Genomic DNA, 17,595 nt, shown 5'->3' with positions numbered 1-17,595 from the left:
CCCTATGGGGCTTCTGCTCCTCCAGTACCTCCCAGTACTCCCCCAGTACCTTCCCAGTGCCTCCCAGTACCCTCCCAGTCAATCCCAGTCCCTCCCAGTTCCTCCCAGTACCCTCCCAGTGCCTTCCAGTGCCTCCCAGTACCCTCCCTGTGCCTCCTAGTGCCTCCCAGTACCCTCCCAGTCAATCCCAGTACCCTCCCAGTGCCCCCTCAGTAGCTTCTCAGTGTCTCCCAGTCCATCCCAGTCCCTCCCAGTCCCTCATAGACACTCTTAGTGCCCCCCAGTGCCCTCCCAGTGCCCCCCAATGCCCCCAGTACCCTCCCAGTCCGTCCCAGTACCCCTCCAACCCCAAATCCAAGACTCCAGCTCCTTCTCCACCTTTATTGCCCCCATTCCCACCCCCGGGGGTGTCTCTGGGGGGTGACCCCAGCTGGCTCCAGGTGTGCCCAGGTGTTCCCAGGTGTGTCCAAGAATTGGTTGCCAGCAACCCCGATGTCGGGGGGAAGTCCTGGAGGTCTCCCAGGTATGTCCAGGTGTGTGCCCAGGTGTGCCCAGTGTGCCTGGGTGTGTCCAGGTGCTGTTCCCGGCATGTCCAGATATTTCCAGGTATTTCCAGGTGTGTCCAGGTGTTCCCAGGTGCGGATTCCCGGCGATCCCGATATCGGGGGGGTCCGAGGGGGACCCAGAATGGTCCCCAGCTATTTCCAGGTATGTACAGGTGTGTCTCCAGCTGTCTCCAGGTGTGTCAACGTGTGCCCAGGTGTGTCCAGGTGTCCCCAGCTGCTGTCCCAGGTGCTGATCCCGATGTCAGGTGATCCCGGGGGGGGGGTCTCAGTGCTCGTCCCCCTCCTCGGCCAGGGCCAGCAGCAGCAGCAGCCCCCAGCCCCCGAGCAGCCCCAGGCTCTGCAGGACCAGCAGCGCCCACGGCCGTGGACTGCGCACCGACAGCATGGCCGGTACCTGTGGGACACCTGAGAGTCACCTGGGGGCACCTGGGCACACCTGAGAGTCACCTGAGATACCTGAAAGTCACCTGGGGGACACCTGAGAGTCACCTGAGATACCTGAGAGTCACCTGGGGACACCTGAGAGTCATCTGAGATAGCTGAGAGTCACCTGGGGGACACCTGGGGACACCTACGGGTACCCACGGGCACCTACAGGACACCTGAGGCTCACCCCACTGTCCCCAATGTCCCCAATGTCCCCCAATGTCCCCAATGTCCCCGATGTCCCTCACCATGTGACACAGCGCCAGGTGCAGCAGGAAGCCCCCACCCACGGCCGCGAGCCAGGTGCGGGCAGCGGGGGCGGTGCCCAGGGCCAGCCCGGCCACCACCCCCCGGCACCACCGGCAGCGCCGCGGCCACCGCCAGGGCCACCACCCGCCGTGTCCCCAGGCCGGACTGCGACAGCACCAGCGCGTCACCTGCGGGGGGACAGGGACACTGAGAGCTCTGAGGGACACTGAGAGCCCTGAGGGGACAGGGACACTGAGGGGACAGTGACACTGAGGGGACAGTGACACTGACAGCTCTGTGGGGGGACAGGGACACTGAGACCCCTCCCAGTGTCCCCAAACCTGGCACTACCCCCCGAGCCCCACAGGGACACCCCCCCCCCCCAGTTTGCCCCTCCCCCACCGTGTGCACCCCCTAGGCCCCACCCCACATAAACCCCGCCCCCTCTCCCCAAACCACGCCCCTTCACCAAACCACGCCCCATTTCCCAAGCCACGCCCCTTTCACCCAAGCCCCGCCCCTTACTGAGCGCTCTCGGCAGCTCGTGCAGGGCCAGCCCCGCCCCATTTCCCCAAGCCCCGCCCCCTTTCCCCAAGCCACGCCCCTTACTGAGCGCTCTCGGCAGCTCGTGCAGGGCCAGCCCCGCCCCATTTCCCCAAGCCCCGCCCCCTTACCCCAACCCCGCCCCTTTCCCCCAAGCCCCGCCCCTTACTGAGCGCTCTCGGCAGCTCGTGCAGGGCCAGCCCCGCCCCATTTCCCCAAGCCCCGCCCCATTTCCTCAAGCCCCGCCCCTTACTGAGCGCTCTCGGCAGCTCGTGCAGGGCCAGCCACGCCCCGTTTGCCCAAGCCCCGCCCCATTTCCTCAAGCCCCGCCCCTTACTGAGCGCTCTCGGCAGCTCGTGCAGGGCCAGCCCCGCCCCATTTCCCCAAGCCCCGCCCCCTCTCCCCAACCCCCGCCCCATTCCCCCAAGCCCCGCCCCTTACTGAGCGCTCTCGGCAGCTCGTGCAGGGCCAGCCCCGCCCCATTCCCCGAAGCCCCGCCCCCTCTCCCCAACCCCCGCCCCTTTTCCCCAAGCCCCGCCCCTTACTGAGCGCTCTCGGCAGCTCGTGCAGGGCCAGCCCCGCCCCCGCGGCCGCCCCGGCGCTGCCGGAAGCGGCGAAGGCGGAGCCGAGCGCGAGCCCGTCCGCCAGGCGGTGAACAGCGCCCCCTGCTGCCAGCAACAGCGCCTGCGCCGGGCCCGAACCTGCGGGACACACACGGGACACACACGGGACAGACAGACACGGGATAGACAAACAGACACGGGATAGACACGGGACAGACATGGGACAGACACGGGACAGACACGGGATAGACACGGGACACACACGGGACACACACGGGACAGACAGACACGGGACAGACAAACAGACACGGGATAGACACGGGACAGACATGGGACAGACAGACACGGGACAGACACGGGATAGACATGGGACAGACACGGGACAGACACGGGACAGCCAGACAGACACGGGACAGACACGGGACAGACACGGGGCAGACACGGGACAGACACGGGACAGACACGGGACAGACACGGGGCAGACACGGGACAGACACGGGGCAGACACGGGACAGACACGGGACAGACAGACACGGGACAGACAAACAGACACGGGACAGACACGGGATAGACACGGGACAGACAGACAGACACGGGACCGACATGGGACAGACACGGGACACACACGGGACAGACAGACACGGGACAGACACGGGACAGACACGGGTCAGACACGGGACAGACAGACAGACACGGGACAGACACGGGACAGACACGGGACAGACACGGGATAGACACGGGACAGACAAACAGACACGGGACAGACACGGGACAGACACGGGACAGACAGACAGACATGGGACAGACAGACAGACACGGGACAGACAGACAGACATGGGACAGACAGGAGAGAGACAGGGAGAGAGACACGGGTCATCACGGGTCACCCATGGGTCACCGAGGGACACCCACAGAACACCTGGAGACCCCCGAGAAGGACTTGGGGTCACCTGGGGACACCCACAGGTACCTATGGACACCTGGGGTCACTAAGGTGCACCTGGTGACACCCACGGGTCACCCACAGGACACCTGGGGACACCCAAAAAAAGACTTGGGGTCACCTGGGGACACCCACAGGACACCTGGGGACCCCCGAAAAGGACTTGGGGTCTCCTGGGAACATCCACAGGGCACCCATAGGACACCTAAAAAGGACTTGGGGTCACCTGGGGACACCCATAGGTCACCCATGGGCACCTGGGGTCACCTGGGGACACCCACAGGACACCTGGGGTCACCTGGGGTCACCCAAAAGTACCTGGGGACACCCAAAAAGGACTTGGGGTCACCTGGGGACACCCACGGGTCACCCACAGGACACCTGGGGACACCCAAAAAGGACTTGGGGGTCACCTGGTGACACCCAGGGGTCCCCTCCGTGTCCCCTCCCCTTGCCCGGGTGGGGTCCGGGAGCGCCCCCAGGTGGCGCCCGGCGCCGCTGGCGCGCGCACGGCCCAGTGGCCTAATGGACAAGGCATCAGCCTCCGGAGCTGGGGATTGTGGGTTCGAGTCCCACCTGGGTCGGCCCCACCTTTTACCTGGGGAGGGGTCTGGGGTGGCGGGGAGGCTGGGGGGGGGAGGGGGTTCGGGGGATTTTGGGGGGATTTGAGGAGTTTTGGGGGGGATTCAGGGAATTTTAGGGGGGATTTGAGGAGGTTTGGGGTGGATTTTGGGGGGGATTTGGGGAGTATTGAGGGAGAATTTTGGGGGGATTTGAGAAGTTTTGGGGGGGATTCAAGGAATTTGGGGGGATTTGGGGCGTTTTGAGGGGGATTCGGGGAATTTTAGGGGGGATTTGAGGAGGTTTGGGGGGGATTTGGGGATGTTTGGAGGGGATTTTGGGGGGATTTTGGGAGTATTGAGGGAGAATTTGGGGGAGTTTTGGGGGGATTTGGGGAGTTTTAGGGGGGATTTGAGGAATTTTGGGGAGGGATTTGAGGGATTTGGGGAGGTTTGGGGGGATTTTGAGGAGTTTTGGGGGGATTTTGAGGAGTTTTGGGGGGATTCAGGGAATTTTGGGGGGGATTTGAGGAATTGCCAGGGGATTTGGGGAGGTTTAGAGTGAATTTGGGGAGTTTTGGGAAAGAATTTGGGGAGTTTTGGAGGGATTGGAGGAGTTTTGAGGGAGAATTTGGGGAGTTTTGGGGGGGATTTTGAGGAATTTTGGGGGGATTTGAGGAATTTTGGGGGCATTTGAGGATTTTTGAGGGAGAATTTGGGGGTTTTGGGGGGATTCGGGGCCTCACCGTGATTGGTCAGCTCCTCTGTGCTCCGGGTGGGCTCAGGGCTGGGGTCTCCAACTCTGTGCTCCGGGTGGGCTCAGGGCCTGGGGTCTCCATCCTTTACCTGCCGGGGGGGGGGGGAGGAGCTGCTGTACCCCCAAATCTCCCCTCCCCCATCACCCCCAGACTCATTAAACCCCCAAATCCCCCCCCCCCCCCCAAGTCCCACAACTCCCCCATAACCCCCCCCCCCCCCCCCAAATTTACACCCCATTCCCGGGGGGGGGGGGGAGGGGAGGGGTCGTCTGAGGGTCCCTCAGCCCCCCCCAAAATTCCACTCCCACCCCCCACATCCTTGGGGAGGGGGTCCCAGCCCCCCCCCAAATGTCCCCTCAATGTCCCCAATGTCCCCTCTCCCCGTGGTCCCAGCCCCTCCCCCAGTGTCCCCAATGTCCCCTCCCCGTGTCCCAGCCCCCCCCCCAATGTCCCCAATGTTCCCCTCCCCGTGTCCCAGCCCCTCCCCCAGTGTCCCCAATGTCCCCTCCCTCGTGTCCCCACCTCCTCGGGGGGGTGTCCCAGCCCCCCCCAGCAGCCGCTCCAGGACGAAGCCCCCGTAGAGCCCCCCCAGGACCCCCAGCAGTTCCCAGGGGAGGCCGTGGGAATCCTCGTGCGACCCCCCCCGAGTGGCTGTGGACCCCCAGCGCCTGTGGGGACACGAAGTGGTGGCATCGGTGTCACCTCCCCCCTCCCCCCCCCCCGCCGTGTGTCGTCCCCCCCCCCCCCCCCCCCCCACCGCGTCACCGTGCCCGGGGGTCTTCACCAGGTCCCCACTGTCACCTCCTGTGGTCCTGATGTCCCCCCCGATGTCCCCTCAGTGTCCCCCAGTGTCCCCCAATGTCCCCAATGTCCCCAATGTCCCCAGTGTCCCAGTGTCCCCAGTGTCCCCCCAGTGTCCCCCCAGTGGTCCCCCCAGTGTCCCCAGTGTCCCCTCAGTGTCCCCCCAGTGTCCCCAATGTCCCCATTGTCCCCAATGTCCCCCAGTGTCCCCAATGTCCCCATTGTCCCCATTGTCCCCAGTGTCCCCATTGTCCCCCAATGTCCCCAATGTCCCCAATGTCCCCCCTCAGTGTCCCCATGTCCCCATCCCTCCCCAGTCCCCAGTGTCCCCAGTGTCCCCCAGTGTCCCCATTGTCCCCCAATGTCCCCAATGTCCCCCCAGTGTCCCCAGTGTCCCCCACCTCTGGCAGCACGTGCAGCAGCGCGTCCCCGCTGAGCGCCCCGGCCGCCAGCCCGTCCAGCAGGGGGCGCCACCAGCTCCGGGGACAGCAGCGACACAGGCGACCATTGGCGACATCCACGGGGACAGCGGGAGCACAGGGGACAGCGGGGACACAGCACCAGGGCCAGCCCCACCAGCGGCACCAGAGCCAGCGCCAGAGCCGTCAGTGTCCCCAGCAGGTACCCTGCGACAGCGACACGGGGTCAGCGACAGCGACAGCGACAGCAGGACACTGCCCCAGCCCTGTCGTTGTCCCCTCCCTGTCCCCACCCTGTGTCCCCGTGTCCCCTCCCTGTCCCCACTCACTCTGGGTGACGCTGAGCTGCTCCGCGGGCCCCGGTGCTGTTGGTGGCCGTGGGGACAGTGACATTGTCACCAATGTCCCCCGAGCTGGGGACCGTGGGGCCGTGGTGGCTCTCAGTGTCCCTAGGGTCGATGTCACCGTGCCAGCTGTCCGTGTCCCCGTGGGGGGTGTCGATGTCGCCGGTGTCCCCGCAGTGCCAGGTGTTGTCCCCACACCGAGGGCTGGGGGTGTCCCCGCTGTCCCCAGGGCAGAAGGGTGGCGGCCACGCAGCACCAGGACCCCGAGTGCCACCAGCGCCCGGCCCGCATCGCCACCCTTGGGGACACCGCGGCCGTGGCTGCCAGCACCCCCCCGAGCGTCCACGCAGGCCTTGTGACACCCAAATGTCACCCTCAGGTCACCTCAATGTCACCGTGTCACCCCCCACCCACCGTGACATGAGGGGCTGGGCAATGGTGCCCGTGACAGGTGTGTCACCTCCCCACGACACACCTGTGACATTTGTCACCTGTCTGTGCCCCACAGCCGCTGTCACTTCCTGTGACAGGTGTGTCCCCTGTGTCCCCATGTCCCCACCCCCCCCCAATGTCCCCCGTGTCCCCCTCACCTGGTGGCCGTTGTCACCTCGGTAGTTGGGCTCGATGGCCGCCAGCAGCTCGGCCACCTCCGGGAGCCCGGGGCCACCATGGCCCGCGACAGCGACAGCGACAGTGGCATTGCCGGTGACATCGGTGGTGACATTGCCGGTGACATCGGTGGTGGCATTGCCGGGACATCGGTGGCGAACTCGCGGTGCAGGGCACGGACGCGGCTGGCCCAGGACCCCCGTGGTGGCCTCGGTGTCCCCGTGGGTGTCCCCATCGCTGTCACCACCGATGTCCCCGCAGGTGGCCGGGGGGTCCCTGAGCGTGGCCACCACGGCGGCCCCCAGCCACGACAAGCTCGGTGGCCCCGAGCCCGGGCGGTGCCACCCGGGGCCTTCCCGGCCAGGGCCAGCAGCGCGCTGGCACCGAGGGACACTGCGGGGACAGGGGACAGCGTCAGGGGGGTGACAAGGGACGGGGGGGGACAGGAGCAGGGCCACGGGAAACACAGCACGGGCTGGCACAGGTGACACACACGGCACAGGTGACACACACGGGACAGGTGACACACACGGGAACAGGTGACACGGGACACATGGCACAGTTGGGACAGGTGACACGCACAGGACAGGTGGCACTCATGGCATGGCACACGTGGCACAGGTGGGTGGCATTTGCGAAATGGCACAAAATGGCCTGGCCCAGGTGGCACACCTGGTGCACACAGGCACCACCTACCCGTGGCACAAGTGACAAAGGTGACGCAGCTCATGTGGCACAAATGACCTGGCACACACGGTACAGGTGGCACAGGTGGAACAGGTGACACAGCACAGGTGACACAATGGCCCGGCACACACGGTACAGGTGACACACATGGCACGGGTGACACAGGTGACACAGCACAGGTGACACAGCACAGGTAACACAGAACAGGTAACACAGAACAGGTGCACCACGGCATCACCTGGCACATGGCACAGGTGGCACAGGTGGCACAGCACAAGTGACGCAGCACAGGTAACACAGCACAGGTGACACGGCAGAGGTGACACAAATGGCCTGGCACACATGGCACAGGTGACACAGGTGACACAACACAGGTAACACAGCACAGGTGACACGGTAGAGGTGGCACACACGGCACAGGTGACAGCACAGGTGACACAAATGCCTGGCACACATAGCACACACAAAGCACAGGTGACACAGCACAGGTGACACAACACAGGTGACACAAATGGCCTGGCACACACACAGCACAGGTAACACAGCCACAGGTGATACAGCACAGGTGGCACAAATGGCCTGGCACACACAGCACAGGTGACACAGCACAGGTGACACAGCACAGGTAAACACACGACAGGTGACACAAATCTCCTGACACGAGCGGGCACAGGTAACACAGCACAGGTGACACAGCACAGGTAACACAGCACAGGTAACACAGCACAGGTGCACACGGCACCACCCGGCACATGGCACAGGTGGCACAGGTGGCACAGGTAACGCAGGTAACACAACCCAGGCCACACACACAGCACAGGTACCGCAGGTACCACACCCATCCCCCTCCCCACACCCCCCCTCGCCATTCCCCCCCTCCCTCCCCCTCCCTCCCCTCCCCCCTCGGGGCCATGCCAGCCGGTGCCAGCCGGACTTTGTCCCCTCTCTGTCGCGATGTCGCCGTGGCTGTCCCCGCGGGGCGGGCGCGGTCTCACCTCTCCGCACGGCTCTCGCGGGCACTGCGCACGGCCGGCCACCTGTGCCACGAGTTCCCCGCAGCTCCCCCGCCACACAACTGTCCCTCGCCCGACGCCACCAGCGCCTCCAGGGCCACCAGGGCCACCCCGGGGTCACCCTTGGCTCGTGTCGCCGAGGGCACGGCCAGCGCGGGCTGGCACAGCCAGGGCCAGCAGTAGCCACGGCCGGGCCATGGCGGGGTGCTGGTGGCCGCGCTTGGTGGCGGCGCTGGTGGCACTGGGGTGGCAGCGCTGGTGGCCGTTGGGCACCGTGGGGTAGCGGGGGCTGTAAAACCCGCCCGGGATCGCGGCCCTGATTGGCCCGGGATGAGATTGGCCCGGGTTAACGATTCATTCACCCCCGCAGGGGCCCGGCCCGCAGCCGCAACAGCTCCGCGACACCCCCGGGACACCCCAAAAACACCCCCGGGACACCCAGTCCACACCTGGGACACCTGGGACATCCTGAACACCCCTGGGACACCCCTGGGACACCCAGTCCACACCTGGGGACACCTGGGACATCCTGGGACATCCTGGGACATCCTGGGGACACCCCTAAAGCACCCAATCGCTACCTTGGGACACCTGGGACACCCCTGGGACAACTCCAATCCCTACCTTGGGACACCTGGGACACCCCTGGGGCACCCCTGGGGCACCCAGTCCACACCTGGGGACACCTGGGACATCCTGGGACACACCTGGGACAACCCCAGAAACACACAGTCCCCCACCTGGGGACACCTGGGACATCTTGGGACAACTCCAGGTCACCTGGGACAACCCCTAGGACACCCCTGGGACACCTGGACAGCCCTAAGACACCCCCAGGACATTCCAGGGACACCCAATCCCCACCTGGGGACACCTGGGACATCCCTGGAAACCCCTGGGACACCCCTGGGACACCCAGTCCCCACCTGGGCACCCCCTGGGTCATCCTGGGACACCCCTGGGACATTCCAGGGACACCCAATCCCCACCTGGGGACATCCTGGGACACTCCTGGGGCAACCCTTGGGACACGCAAGGCCCAGCACAAGCACCCCTGGGACACTCCCAAGATACCTGTGGGACACCCCAGGGACACCCAACCCTGCCCCAGCACCCTCAGGACACCCCAGGGCACCCTTGGGACACCCCTGGGACATTCCTGGGGCACCCCAGGGACACCTGGGCACTCCTGGGACACCCCTGGGACACCCTCAGGTCACCCCAGGGGCACCCAAGGCCCAGCCCAGCACCTCTGGGACACCTGGGGCACCCCTGGGACACCCCTGGGTGACCCCCAGGACACCAAAAACCTGCCTGGGACACCCCTGGGGCACCCCAGGACACCCTTGGGTCACCCACCTGTCACCCAACGGGCACAGGGACACCCCTGGATGGGGAACGGGGACACCCAGAGCAGGTTCTGGGGTCACCTTTGGGTGCCGGTGTCACCTTTGGGGGGTGCTGGGGTCACTTTTGGGACTCTGGTGTCACCTTTTTAGGACCTTGGTGCCACCTTTGGGTGCTGTCCCCAAAGCCTCGCCAGGACAAGGGCCCAGCACCAGGTGGCACAGGTGGCACAGGTGGCACAGGTGACACGCGTGTCACACCTGTCCCAGGGGGCCCATCGTGGCGTGGCACACGTGTGACACGCGTGTCACCTGTGGCACAAACCGCGTGTGACACTCGTGGCCCTCTTTCCTGGGGTGTCCCGTGTCCCCCCCACGCGGTGCCACGCCCGGTGCCACCTGTGCCACCTGTGCCACTCCACGTCACCTGTGGCCACTCCACGTCACCTGTGCCACTCCATGCCCGCAATGCCGGGCTGGAATTTGTCCCCAAGGCCACCCCCCCCCCCTCTCTCCACACGGCCCCAGGTGTGTCACCATGGGGCCACGCCCACGGATCCCACAGGGACACCTGGGTGAGCCGGGCACCCCTGGGTGCTGGGGACACCTGTGGGTGTCGGGGTCACCTGTGGGTGCTGGGGACACCTTTGGGTGTCGGGGTCACCTGTGGGTGTCGGGGTCACCTGTGGGTGTTGGGGACACCTGTGGGTGCCGGTGTCACCTGTGGCTGCTGCAGGGTGTCACACACGTCATGGGGTGTCACATCTCGCAGTGCCACCTGTCCTGTCACCAAATGTCACGTGGTGTCCCATCCTGTCCCGGCCAGGGTGACACAGCCCGGCCCGACCCACGGCCCCAGCGCTCACTGATTGTCCCAGGGGCCACCCCCCACTGTGTCCCCGTGTGTCCCAGTGTCCCCATGTCCCCCCCCCGGTGTCCCCATGTCCATCCCAGTGTCCCCCCAGTGTCCCCCCCAGTGTCCCCATGTCCATCCCAGTGTCCCCATGTCCCCCCCCCAGTGTCCCCATGTCCATCCCAGTGTCCCCCCCAGTGTCCCCATGTCCATCCCAGTGTCCCCATGTCCCCCCCAGTGTCCCCATGTCCCCCCCCAGTGTCCCCATGTCCATCCCAGTGTCCCCCCCAGTGTCCCCATGTCCATACCCAGTGTCCCCCATGTCCCCCCCAGTGTCCCCATGTCCATCCCAGTGTCCCCCCCCGGTGTCCCCCCCAGTGTCCCCATGTCCATCCCAGTGTCCCCATGTCCCCCCCCAGTGTCCCCCCCCAGTGTCCCCATTCCCCCCCAGTGTCCCCATGTCCACCCCAATGTCCCCATGTCCCCCCCGGTGTCCCCCCCCGGTGTCCCCAGTGTCCCCCTCCCAGTGTCCCCCCCCCGGTGTCCCCCCAGTGTCCCCCCCAGTGTCCCCATGTCCCCCCCGGTGTCCCCCCCAATGTCCCCATGTCCATCCCAGTGTCCCCCCAGTGTCTCCCCCAGTGTCTCCCCCAGTGTCCCCCCAGTGTCCCCCCCCAATGTCCCCCCCAGTGTCCCCATGTCCACCCCAATGTCCCCTTGTCCCCCCCAGTGTCCCCATGTCCATCCCAGTGTCCCCCCAGTGTCCCCACCAGTGTCCCCCCAGTGTCCCCCCAGTGTCTCCTCCAGTGTCCCCCCAGTGTCCCCCCCCCCAGTGTCCCCCCCCAGTGTCCCCCCAGTGTCCCCCCCAGTGTCCCCATGTCCCCCCCGGTGTCCCCCCCAGTGTCCCCATGTCCACACCCCAATGTCCCCCATGTCCCCCCCCAGTGTCCCCATGTCCATCCCAGTGTCCCCCCAGTGTCCCCCCAGTGTCCCCCCAGTGTCCCCCCAGTGTCTCCTCCAGTGTCCCCCCAGTGTCCCCCCCCCAGTGTCCCCCCCCAGTGTCCCCCCAGTGTCTCCCCCAATGTCCCCCCGGTGTCCCCCCCGGTGTCCAAAAGTCCCGCTGTCCCCACCCCATCCCGGCTGTCCCGGGGGTTCCCGTTCCCACGGGGACTTTGCCCGGTGACGGTGCCGAGGTGGCACCAGGAAGTGCCACCAGCAACGCCGGGACCTTGTCACCACAGACCCGTTAATCCTAATTAGGGGTAATTAACCCGGAACTTCCGGGTGACATTTGGTGACAAGGGGACAGGGGGGATATTTTGGGGACATTCTCCCAGGTCACCCAGTTTCCCATCCCAGTGCTCCCAGTATCCCCAGTTTCCCATCCCAGTATCCCCAGTTTCCCATCCCAGTGCACTGGGAATGGCACTGGGAGCACTGGGAGCACTGGGAGGGCACTGGGAGCACTGGGGGCACTGGGGGGCACTGGGAGGGCACTGGGGGCACTGGGAACACTGGGGGGGCACTGGGAGGGCAACTGGGGGCACTGGGAAAGCACTGGGAGCACTGGGGGCACTGGGGTCCCTGTCCCTGTCCCCATCCCTGTCCCTGTCATGGCATTCCTGTCCCCACACTTGGTGTCCCCAGCACGGGGTGTCCTTGTCCCCACACACTCCGTGGTGCCCCTATCCCCGTCCCCCATCCCCAGGGAGTGTCATTGTCCCCTGTGCCTCATCATGGCTGTCCCCATGGCCCCAATGGGTGTCCCCATGGCCCCAATGGGTGTCCCCAGGCTGTCCCCAGGCTGTCCCCAGGCTGTCCCCATGTCCCCAGTGGGTGTCCCCCAGGCTGTCCCCAGGCTGTCCCCAGGCTGTCCCCATGTCCCCAGGCTGTCCCCCATTTGCTGTCCCCAGGCTGTCCCCAGTGGCTGTCCCCAGGCTGTCCCCATGTCCCCAGTGGGTGTCCCCAGGCTGTCCCCAGTGGCTGTCCCCAGGCTGTCCCCATGTCCCCCAGGCTGTCCCCAGGCTGTCCCCAGGCTGTCCCCCAGGCTGTCCCCATTGCTGTCCCCAGGCTGTCCCCATTGCTGTCCCCAGACTGTCCCCCATCTCCCCATTGCTGTCCCCATGTCCCCAGGCTGTCCCCAGGCTGTCCCATGGCCCCAGGCTGTCCCCAGGCTGTCCCCATTGCTGTCCCCATGTCCCCAGGCTGTCCCCAGGCTGTCCCCAGGCTGTCCCCATTGCTGTCCCCAGGCTGTCCCATGGCCCCAGGCTGTCCCCAGGCTGTCCCCATTGCTGTCCCCAGGCTGTCCCCAGGCTGTCCCCAGGCTGTCCCCATGTCCCCAAGGCTGTCCCCAGGCTGTCCCCAGGCTGTCCCCACCTGTCACCCACTCGCAGTTGTATTTGCTGTAGGTGCCAGTGGAGTGGAGGTGGATCTCCACTTTTGTCCCCTTTGGGGATGACTTATGGTGACGTTGAAGGTCTCGAAGGGCGGGATCAGCACCTCGTCCTCGTGCGGGAAAGAAGGAGAATTCCCGGATGGAGACGCCCTGGCAGGTGCACACCTGGAACACCGTGTGGGTGCCCAACGCCCACGAGCTCTCATTGGGGCCGGTAACTGGGAGCACTGGGAGCACTGGAGGCCACTGGGGGGGCACTGGGAGCACTGGGAGCACTGGGAGGGCACTGGAGGGCACTTGGAGGGCACTGGGAGGGCACTGAGGAGAGGCACTGGGGAGGGCAGTGGAAACGACTGGGAGTGACTGGGAGTGACTGGGAGTGACTGGAGGGGCACTGGGAGCACTGGGACGGCACTGGGGGAACTGGGAGGGCACTGGGGGGGCACTGGGGGGGGCACTGGGAGGGCACTGGGGGGGCACTGGGAGCACTGGGAGGGCACTGGGGGTGACCTGGGAGTGACTCGGGGGCACTGGGAGGGCACTGGGGGGGCACTGGGAGCACTGGGAGGGCACTGGGTGGTGACTGGGAGTGACTGGGGGGGGCACTGGGGAGGGCACTGGGGGTGACTGGGAGGGCACTGGGAGCACTGGGAGGGCACTGGGGGTGACTGGGAGGGCACTGGGAGGGCACTGGGTAGTGACTGGGGAGGGCACTGGGAACACGGGGAGGGCACTGGGGGGGCACTGGGAGGCTCTGAATAAATGAAATTATGATTTTGGAATGATTTGAAATAATTTTCAAATTATTATTTTGAAAGGATTTGAAATCGGTTTTGGAAATGTTTTGAGACAAAATTGAAATAATCTGAAATTATTATTTTCAAATAATTCGGAAGAATTTGAAATATTTATTCTGAAATGATTTCCAATAATTTTGAGTTAATCTGAAATTATTTTCAAAAAGAATTGAAATAATTTTGAAAGTATTTGGAAATGATTTGAAACAATTTGAAATTATTATTTTGAAAGAATTCGAAATAGTTTGGAATTTCATTTCCTTTCCTTTTTCCCTTTTCCCTTCTCTTTTCCCTTATGATTACTCTATTATAATATTTATGTTATTATACCAATACATTATTTATAATTTATATCGTTCATATTATTAAATAAATAATGCATGTAATGCGTAAAAACATCATATAAATTACATGCATCAACATAAAGAACTTAATTTTATATTATATTACATTACAATATATTACATTTTATTAAATTATATTACATTATTTATTACATTATATTAAATTTTGCCAATTCATCTTTGATTTTTGCCATTTCGTTTTCACTTTCTGCCGTTTGATTTTTGATTTTATCCATTTGATTTTTGATTTTATCCATTTGATTTTGGATTTTTTCCATTTGATTTTGGATTTTTTCCATTTGATTTTGGATTTTTTTTTCCCATCCATCCCGAGCACCGGAAGCCGCCGCAGCTCCCCCGGCCCAGCCGGGACCTTCCGGGCTCGGTTCCGGCCTCGCTTTAATGAATATTTAATTAATTCTGATCAATCAAACAGCGCCCCCTGCTGCTGGCCGGGATCCACCAATCACAGACGCCCCCTCTGCTGGCCCTGATCCCACCAATCACAGCGCCCCCTGCTGGCCGGGATTCACCAATCACAGCGCCCCCCTGCTGGCCCGGATCCACCAATCACAGCACCCCCTGCTGGGTCTGATCCCACCAATCACAGCGCCCCCCTGCTGGCTCTGATCCACCAATCACAGCGCCCCCTGCTGGCCGGGATCCACCAATCACAGCGCCCCCTGCTTGGCCCTGATCCCACCAATCACAGCGCCCCCTGCTGGCTCTGATCCCACCAATCACAGCGCCCCCTGCTGGCCCTGATCCACCAAATCACAGCGCCCCCTGCTGGCCCTGATCCCACCAATCACAGCGCCCCCTGCTGGCCGGGATCCACCAATCACAGCGCCCCCTGCTGGCCGGGATCCACCAATCACAGCGCCCCCTGCTGGCCGTGATCCACCAATCACAGCGCCCCCCTGCTGGCCCCGATCCCACCAATCACAAGCGCCCCCTGCTGGCCGGGATCCACCAATCACAGCGCCCCCCTGCTGGCCCCGATCCACCAATCACAGCGCCCCCTGCTGGCTCTGATCCCACCAATCTCAGCGCCCCCTGCTGGCTCTGATCCCACCAATCACAGCGCCCCCTGCTGGCCCCGATCCCACCAATCACAGCGCCCCCTGCTGGCCCTGATCTCACCAATCACAGCGCCCCCTGCTGGCCCTGATCTCACCAATCACAGCGCCCCCTGCTGGCCCCGATCCCACCCAATCACAGCGCCCCCTGCTGGCCCCGATCCCACCAATCACAGCGCCCCCTGCTGGCTCTGATCCACCAATCACAAGCGCCCCCTGCTGGCCCTGATCCACCAATCACAGCGCCCCCTGCTGGCCCTGATCCACCAATCACAGCGCCCCCTGCTGGCCGGGATCCACCAATCACAGCGCCCCCTGCTGGCCCCGATCCACCAATCACAGCGCCCCCTGCTGGCCCTGATCCACCAATCACAGCGCCCCCTGCTGGCTCTGATCCACCAATCACAGCGCCCCCTGCTGGCCCCTGATCCACCAATCACAGCGCCCCCTGCTGGCTCTGATCCCACCAATCACAGCGCCCCCTGCTGGCCCTGATCCACCAATCACAGCGCCCCCTGCTGGCCCTGATCCACCAATCACAGCGCCCCCTGCTGGCCCGGATCCACCAATCACAGCGCCCCCTGCTGGCCCTGATCCCCACCAATCACAGCGCCCCCTGCTGGCCGGGATCCACCAATCACAGGCGCCCCCTGCTGGCCCTGATCCACCAATCAACAGCGCCCCCCTGCTGGCTCTGATCCACCAATCACAGCGCCCCCTGCTGGCCCGGATCCCACATTTTACATCTCTCCAGTACAAATTCTTCCTCCCTTCCTTCGTTTCCAGTCACAATTCTCCCGTTTTTCCCTTTTCCCACCTTTTTTCCCGACCCCCCCCCCCCCGATTTTCGGGTTGAGGCTGATCTGGAGGGAGAGCTCCTCCCCTTCCACCCCAGGAAATTTTTTTTTTTTTTTTTTTAAACCACGACACCCCCCTGGCTCCTCCACCCCCCGTCCCCCAAAATCCACGGGACCTCCCCGGGCTCTGCCCTCCCCCCTCGTCACTTCAGGGCCTGAAATTCCAAGGAAGAAAAGTCTGGAATCGCTGCTCTCCTCCAGCGGGGGGGCAGCGCTCTACAACTCCTAATTATGAAATGATAATTATTATTTTTAGGAGTTTTCCTTCTCGTTTTCTCCACCTGGTCTCGTTGTGGTCCCTTTGGAGGGTTGGGGGACAGGGGGTGGCTTCCCATGGGGAGGGGATTTTGGGAGGGAATTCCTGGCTGTGAGGGGCCCAAACCAGGCTGGGAATCCACGAAAAATGGAAAATAAAGAGATAAAAGGAGAAAATTGATGTAAAAGCAGAGGAAAAAGTGGGGCTGAGGGACCCCCAGGCTGGGCCAGGACCCCCCCATGGAAACGGAGCCATCCCAGGGGGTCCCCCAGGGAATTGGGGGCAAATCCCAGAAATCCTGGGGGGGGGATTGCAAATCTCCAAGGGGAGCTTGGGGGGACCCCAGGAGGTGGCTTCTGGAGGGGCTCAGTGGCCCCTCCCTGTGCGTGGCCAGCGGGACCCTGGGTCTGGAGAGACCCCCCCTGACCCAGATCAGGGACCCCGAAAGAGACAAAAAACCCCCAGACCCCAAAAAGAGATGGGACCCACCCTGGTCCTGATCCCAAAGGAGGTGCAGGTGGGGACACCAAAATTGGGGACACCAAACCCTGGGGAGACACCAAACCCTGGGGACACCAAAACTTGGGGACACAAAACCCTGGGGACACCAAACCTGGGGACACCAAACCCGGGGACACCAAACCCTGGGACACCAAAACTGGGGACACACCAAAACCTGGGGGACACCAAAACTGGGGACACCAAACCCTGGGGACACCAAACCCTGGGGACACCAAAACCCGGGGACACCAAACCCTGGGGACACCAAACCCTGGGACACCAAAACTGGGGACACCAAAATTGGGGACACCAAAACTGGGGACACCAAACCCTGGGACACCAAACCTGGGGACACCAAACCCTGGGACACCAAACCTGGGGACACAAAATTGGGGACACCAAACCTGGGGACACCAAACCCTGGGACACCAAACCCTGGGGACACCAAAACTGGGGACACCAAACCTGGGGACACCAAACCCTGGGACACCAAAACTGGGGACACCAAAACTGGGGACACCAAAACTGGGGACACCAAACCCTGGGGACACCAAAACTGGGGACACCAAACCCCTGGGGACACCAAACTTGGGGGACACCAAACCTTTTGTGTCCCACCAGACCTTTGTGTGACACCAACCCCTCACCTGGCCAGGTGAGATGCTGGCAGGTAAAGCAGAGCTGGAGCA

At 63.4% G+C, this 17,595-nt stretch overlaps 1 non-coding gene across 1 annotated transcript; it reads left to right on the top strand.

The window, feature by feature from the left end:
• The first annotated feature begins 3,801 nt into the window (after positions 1 to 3,801).
• On the top strand, positions 3,802 to 3,874 carry TRNAR-CCG (transfer RNA arginine (anticodon CCG)). The gene has a single exon. It is a non-coding gene; the product is annotated as a tRNA-Arg (tRNA).
• The last annotated feature ends 13,721 nt before the right edge of the window (positions 3,875 to 17,595 follow it).

The sequence above is a fragment of the Sturnus vulgaris genome, unplaced genomic scaffold, assembly GCF_052056855.1.
Source record: "Sturnus vulgaris isolate bStuVul1 unplaced genomic scaffold, bStuVul1.hap1 Scaffold_1136, whole genome shotgun sequence".
Taxonomy (NCBI): Eukaryota; Metazoa; Chordata; class Aves; order Passeriformes; family Sturnidae; genus Sturnus; species Sturnus vulgaris.
The sequence above is the reverse complement of the archived record's forward strand: the minus strand, read 5'-3'. Positions and strand labels throughout refer to the sequence as shown.